Source organism: Mauremys reevesii, linkage group 1, assembly GCF_016161935.1.
Source record: "Mauremys reevesii isolate NIE-2019 linkage group 1, ASM1616193v1, whole genome shotgun sequence".
Lineage (NCBI taxonomy): Eukaryota > Metazoa > Chordata > Testudines > Geoemydidae > Mauremys > Mauremys reevesii.
The window spans coordinates 323,758,892-323,764,891 of NC_052623.1; the positions used below are offsets into that span (position 1 = coordinate 323,758,892).

The following is a 6,000-nucleotide window of genomic DNA, read 5'->3' on the forward strand; positions in this document are numbered from 1 at the left end:
AATTAAAACATAAGTAATGCTATCCATGAATCTTATGAACACAAGGCAAGGTTTTAAGTACAGCCAATGTAACTCAGCTACTACTGTAGTTAAAATATTTGGGGATTCCAGTAAGATGATATTGAAATGTGATTCCAACTGTTTAAATGTAACTTACAATAGTTTGTATATCCGTTGAAAGCTTTCCTGGACTCTCAGGTCTCAGGGGCATGGTCAAAACTGATTATTTTATATATCTTCACTAACTGAAACTGATAAGATTAAGAGGTGCTGAACAGTGGAGCTGAGAGCCAAAAGATTCCCAGATTACTTTGGTCAGACAAAAAGAGCATCTTAAAAAGAAGCTGCCTGTAAGCTTAAAAGCCTGAGAGTCTGGCAGCCAAGCCAGCACAGGAAAAACATCATAAGACATGAGACTGGTAGGATCTGAGTCACACTTAAATGCCCTAGTAAACGGATCTTTGAAAAGCTGACTTTAGAATCTGTGGGCTTGGCTACACTTACAAGTTGCAGCGCTGGGAGTTACAGCGCTGCTCATGCAGCTGTGTAAGGGCCAGCGCTGGAGTGTGGCCACACTGACAGCTACCAGCGCTGCAGTGTGGGCAGCACTGTCCCGCGCTGTATTGAGAGGTGCATTGTGGGCAGCTATCCCACAGAACACCGGAAGGGGAAGGAAGTGTGCGGGTCATTTCGCTTCCTGTTTGCCAGCGCCCGTGGTGCATCGCTTCACATCCCAGCATTCATTCCGGCAGCGGCCATTGTGAGTGTCTTTCTGTTACTCTCTGTGAATCGCGATTTCTGTGGCAAATGGAGCCCGATCTGCTGAGGACTCTGCTGATGAGTGTCACCAGCACAACACGTTTGGCAGTCGAGCTATTCCTTCAGCTCCAAAGTGACAGTGAGGAGTCCGACTGATATCAATATGGATTTGTCATTCACGGAAATGCTCAGCACCGTTGAACGCCGCGAAACAAGCACTGAGTGGTGGGATCACATCGTCATGGAAGTCTGGGATGACGAGCAGTGGCTGCAGAACAAAGCCACTTTCATGGGACTGTGTGCTGAGGGACACAAGATTGAGAGCTGTGCAATCTGGAAGATGGCAAATCCAGACAGCTACCGGTCGGTGGGAACCAGTTTGGTGTGGGAAAGTCGATTGATGCAAGTTTGCAAGGCAATTAATCGCATCCTGCTAAGAAAGACCGTGACTCTGGGGAGCGTGCAGGACATTGTGGATGGCTTTGCACAAATGGGTTTCCTAACTGTGGAGGGGCGATAGATGGGACGCATATTCCTATTCTGGCCCCCACCTGGCATCAGAGTACGTTAATCGGGTATTTCTCTATGGTTCTCCAGGCGCGATCACTCATTGACATTTACACAGGCTGGCCTGGAAAGGTGCATGATGCACGATTCTTCGAACAGTGGCCTGTTCAGGAAGATGCAGGCAGGGACTTTTTCCCAGACAGGAAGATCACAGTAGGGGATGTCGAAATGCCCACTGTGATCCTTGCCTTGGCTCATGAAACCCTATACAGGGAAGCTTGACAGGAGCAAGGACCGGTTCAACTACAGGCTGAGCCGGTGCAGAATGACTGTGGAGTGTGCTTTAGGCTCGCTGGAGATGTTTGTATGGGAAGCTAGACTTGGGAAAGCAGCATCCCCCTCCATAATATTTGTGAAGGGAAGGGTGAAACATTCAGTGAGGCATGGACCACCGAGGTTCAAGTCCTGGAGGCTGAATATGCACAGCCAGAGAGCAGGGCTAATAGAGAGGCCCAGCACAGGGCTTCAAGGATTAGGGATGCCTTGAGGGAAGAATTTGAGGCTGAAAGCCAACAGTAATGTTTGCTGCCTTGCATGGGAGTGAATTGCACTGCTTACACTGTTATTCTATTATCCATAATAATAATATGATTTGCAGTGCCTCTTTCTTTACTGGGCTAAGGTGTCTTTCACTATCTGCTATAATAAAGACTGTTTTCAAAGCCAAGAATTGTTTTATTGAAAAGAAAAACTTCCTTGACAGACAGACAGACACACAACATTTCATTAACACAAGAGGGCAAGGGTGTGGGTTGGTGAACTGTACAGTCACAAGTTTGCATATGCCATGTCTGGATTGCTGTTTAATGAATCCTGCACTTCAGGGTGCATATACTGCATGGTGATGGGGGTTGAATGCAGAGGGTAAGGGTGGTGGTAGGTATCAGGGCTGGTTGGGGAACGTACAGGTGTTGGAGGCAGCTGGTGGTGGTAAGAGCCTGGATGCTGGGGAAAGGTGGTTGGAGCTGACATTGGGGCACAAGGCACAAAGGACGGGCGGGTGGGGAGTAGCACGGTAGTGCTCTGCTTGCATGGCAACGAGTGACTCTATAGACTCCAGGATGCTTAGCAGCCGCTCTGTGCTTTTCCTCTTGGCCACTGCATTTCTCGGTCCTGCCCTTCAATTCTTTTCTCTCTGTAGCAGAGTGCTGAAGAACAGTTTTCAGCATGTCCTCTTTGCTCTTTCGGGGATTTTTTCTCAAATTTTGAAGCCTCTGTGATGTTGAACATCTGGGCAGTCCAGTCAAGGTCACTGTACACACAGAAATGACAACATTTAACACGGGCAGCATTGTATCCACTATCTCCAGACATGAATTGTTACACTGAGGAGTTCTCACTTGCAAGTTCTCACTTGCATTCTTTATCCCAAAAGGAAAACACAACAGAAGCCACGAAATGGTGAGTGAGGAGTAATCTGGAGTGCTAGAGGGGTTGAGTGAAGATGCAGATGCAGGGGTGATCTTATCTCCTATCTCTTCACTAAAGAGTCTCCCAACATTTTTCACAGGACTTAATCCTGGAAGATGTTTTCACTAGGGAACAGCGGGGGCTCTTTAGAGCAATGTGGATTCGTGCCTGTGTTCAGAAATGGTCCCCTGGCCGAAGAGTGGCGCCTGGGACAAGGGACACAGTGGCTCTGCCTATAAACCTGCGCAGGCATATTGCCCACCACGCCTGGATGAAGCTTTGCTGAGATAACTGAAGCAGATTAATAGACCACATCAACGGGCTATTCCACATCTAGACGCTGCCATGCATGCATCCATAACCCCCTTCCTCTCCAGAAACATTTCCACCCAGAAAATAAAAGCCGCCTCTGCTTGTCCTTCTGCAACTGCTGGCTGCTGCTGCGATTGGGTACTTTCCTCCTGGCTTGAGAAGAGCTCCTGGCTGCATGCCTCCAGGAATCTCCCATCCCAGGAGCCTCCTCCTCCTCCTGTCCCCAGCCTGCTCAGAAGTGTCCATCGTTACCCTGGGATTGGCAGTGGGTCACCCCAAGTATGTTGTCCATCTCCACGGATCCGGATCTGCGATTCTCTCGGGCTTTGTAATAGGCACTCCGCAGCTCTTTAACTTTCACCCTGCATTGTAGTGATGGCCCCTATCCAGCATGTCCCTTGATATCTGCTCAAAGATATCGAACAGACGCCTCACCCCAAACACTGATGAGGTCCTGCAATTCACCTGTGCTCCATGCTGGCATGGTTACCTGTAACCTGTAACTGATTAACTGATTGCACTCCACACCTGGCTGCAGCAAACAGGAAGGAGATTTTTAAATTTCCCGGGGCATTTAAAGGGCGGGTCACCTGAGGCAAGAGCAGTAGAGTGCAAACTGATGTGCAGAGTGGCTGAACAGGAATTCTGGGATAGCTCCTTATTCCCTGGAGGACAGGTAAAGCGCTGGTGAGTGTCCACACCTGCTGAGCAGCGCTGGTGTCACCAGCGCTGCACTCTTATACCCCAACCCGGATGGGTTTTCAGCCAGCGCTGCAACCAGGGAGTTGCAGCGCTGGTTGTGCCCTGCAAGTGTGGACGGGGTGTTAATTGCAGCGCTGGAAAGCCTCCACCAGCGCTGCAACTTGTAAGTGTAGCCAAGCCCACTGTGGGTTTTATCAAATGTGCCAGACCAGGCAGGCTGCTGGGATCAGACTGTGGCTAAGGAAACAGTAATGGCAGGATGATACACATTCAAAGAGCCATACATGTTCTTGTTGGTTGTGCAGCACACGACCAGGAAAAATGAAGCAATAATATAAGATAAGAATGACAATGTGACTGTACTATCAGAACCCGAGTCCAGTTTCCACGGTGTGTCAGTTGCTGCAGAATCCCAGATGCCAGGATACAGCAGTTTAGTGTGTGCAGTGTAACAGTATATGTAGTAGGTTTGGTCAAGGAAAAAACAGATGAAATCGGCATCTGTGTGCATCCATTACAAAGCAGTGCTATTTCTGCTGCTTACCTAGCATCTTGACCAGAGTAGCAATAATTAGTGACCGTAACAATATACAAATAGTGGGATTCCTTAAGGAAAAGAACAATGGGTTAGTGACCAACTTTCTGTTTGTGTTTTGAGATTTAGTTTATGGATACATCCTTACAGGGGCTCTGCAATGCTCCAGCAGCCCAATCATATGACTATATTGCATCTATGGACACAGATTGGAATAATGACTTAATGCCTTCTTACATGTGACCATGGTGAGGTCTGAGGAATGCATTCTATACATTTCTCTGTTTTACTACAAACAGCATCAATAACTCAGAGTACTATCCTTAAATAACCTGACACTCATGCTGAGGGCTGGATGCATGTTATTTATTATTTATACTACAATATCGAAAACATAAGGGTCACTTCATATGCGATACATTCGCTGTATAGGTAGTGAACCCTTTGCTTTTTTCCAAATACAGAAACAGAACCGGCTCTCAGATAAATTGGATTATTGTTCTTATGTGGTTTCTAAATAGGGTGTCTATAAATAACATTAAAACTCAGTTCAGTTATTTTTATACCTTTTAGAATTAGAAGAATAGGACAAGAGTGAGAGTGCAAGGTGAGCATGGGTGTATGTCAAGGAGGGGTGCATAAGAAATGAATATTAGAACAATTAAGCTTATTGCATAAAATTTGTTTCATTTTGATGTTATTTCAGATGCCAGAGTGATGGGCATGGTTTCGGAATATGAAGGAATAGAATATTCTGTGACTTTTCCTCAAGCGGAGTAGTAATTTACTGCAGGAATAATCCCATTGTGTATAAGTAATGGAAACAGTATCTGGACATTAGCCACTACTCAAATAAATAAACAAACATTTTTTCATTAGCTTTAGATATTTTCTAACTGGGTTCAGACATTGGAAATATTTCAGTAAAGAGATATAAATAGCTCCAAACCAAAGAAAAGAGGAAGTAGGACGACTGACAGATATGTAAGGTTTTTGACTGCTCATTTGTCATGCCCAATGCAACATCTTAATCTACAGGACCATGAAAGGGGGACAGCAAAGGAGTACTTATGCAGCAGTGGGACAGTTTTGGGAAGACATGGAAGGGACGCTTGTTTAGTTGGTTTTGTTTAGTGAATCCTAACCTTCATAATGCTGCAGGCAGTTCAAAGAAATGGAAATATCAAAGATTAAGCCTCTCTTCATGAAGATTAGTAATATCAAGAATTAACTGTTATTGTTGTTTGCATGAGTTGCAGGGAGGAGAGAAGTGTTGCTGCTTGGGATGATTTATATTTTGTGACTCTTATGGCATTGTGGTTTTAGGTGTACATCAGCATTGCCCATTACCCAAGGGCATTGGATAAAGTGCTCTTTGGTGTGAAATGTCATTTAGACTAAAATAGAATATATAAAACCCTCTCTTTAAAGGGTTAAGGGATCTGTCATGAAGCAATTGCCTTATATGGGTCATGATGACCTGACAACCATGGGGCCGGGGGGAGAAAGGGGTTGGGGGAGGAGACAAAATAGAGCCTGAGAACACGTAGTAATAGTTAGAAAAGGGGCATCAGAATTTATTTTATCATCATCATAAACACCCAAAAGTGTCTAGCCCCATTTCTCCATAGTTCCCTTCCCTTGATGTCAACTCCACAGTTTCCTGGGGAGGCATGTCCCAGCCTGTTACCCACTCTCCCCAAACTCAGTAACTG

General features: G+C 45.8%; 1 long non-coding RNA gene across 1 annotated transcript in view; it reads left to right on the forward strand.

Moving 5' to 3' along the window:
* The window catches only part of LOC120388422, a 59,168-nt gene extending 54,038 nt beyond the window's left edge, over positions 1 to 5,130 (forward strand). Inside the window, exons 5-6 of the long non-coding RNA XR_005590573.1 lie at positions 4,859 to 4,892; positions 4,992 to 5,130. This is a non-coding gene — a long non-coding RNA (uncharacterized LOC120388422). The remainder of the gene's footprint in view (positions 1 to 4,858; positions 4,893 to 4,991) is intronic.
* Positions 5,131 to 6,000: the final 870 nt, after the last annotated feature.